Source organism: Myotis davidii, unplaced genomic scaffold (assembly GCF_000327345.1).
Source record: "Myotis davidii unplaced genomic scaffold, ASM32734v1 scaffold1915, whole genome shotgun sequence".
NCBI lineage: Eukaryota > Metazoa > Chordata > Mammalia > Chiroptera > Vespertilionidae > Myotis > Myotis davidii.
In genome coordinates, this window is record NW_006286237.1 from 109,890 (window position 1) to 110,847 (window position 958).

General features: G+C 65.9%; 1 protein-coding gene across 1 annotated transcript in view; it reads left to right on the forward strand.

Moving 5' to 3' along the window:
• The window catches only part of PKP1 (plakophilin 1), a gene marked incomplete at its 3' end in the record, with an annotated part of 14,221 nt that overhangs the window by 5,995 nt on the left and 7,268 nt on the right, over positions 1–958 (forward strand). The window lies entirely within an intron of this gene.

The following is a 958-nucleotide window of genomic DNA, read 5'->3' on the forward strand; positions in this document are numbered from 1 at the left end:
CCCACTGCCCATGTCTCAGCCCGTGAGCCCGAGGGCTGTGCCTGGAGCCTGCGGTGCCCACGCCATGGGACTCAGATAGAAAAGGGAGAACGGCCCGGCCGGCGTGGCTCAGGGGTTGAGGGTCGACCTATGAACCAGGAGGTCACGATTCGATTCCCGGGTTGCGGGCTCCATCACCAGCAGGGGGCGGGCAGGAGGCAGTTGATTTATGTTTCTCCCCCTCTCTCCCCCTTTCTCTCTGAAATCATTAAAACTATATGTTTTTAAGAGAGAGAGAGAGAGAGAGAGAGGAAGGAGAGAGTCACAGGCACTAGCTGGGACATAGGCCCTCTGTGCAGGGAGGGCTGGGCCACCCCAGACAGTACCGCCCACCCGCCCCAGGCACAGGGGAGCTGGGTGGGGTTCCCAGAACAGGCGAGGCTGCTGGAATGTGGCTGGTGGGAGGCTGGGAAGTGCCGTCCACAGGTGTCCCCCTGCCCCCGGGGGACAGTCCCCTCCCCATGGCCCGGCCGCCCCTGCTCCTCCCCAGCCGGGAAAGCTGAGCCCCAGAGCCTGTGAGGCTGCCCCACGGGGTCCCAGGGGCGCTGGGTCTGCACCAGGATGAGCGCCCGGGTCCTTGTCATGTGACAGATGACGGCGGGCGTGTCCTGCCCGGAGAACAAGGCGCTCCTGTCCCTTTTCCATCTAAGGCTGTGGCTTGGGAGTCACTGGCTTTCCTGGGAGCGTGGAGGCGAGGGGGCGGGGCCTAACTGCATAGTTGGAGCGTTATCTGCAAGGTGCGCAGTCCGGCCGTCTGGGCGCTCACCACGCTGCCCCCTCCCCTGCCCCCTGCCCATCCCTGCTCACTTCCCTCCCAACCCCCACACCCCAGCTCCCCCAGGGCAGGAGGGTGGGACCCAGTGTGGGGAGAAGCCCGCCCCTGCCTGGGCGCACAGCTGGGTGTGTGGGTGGCGTTGGC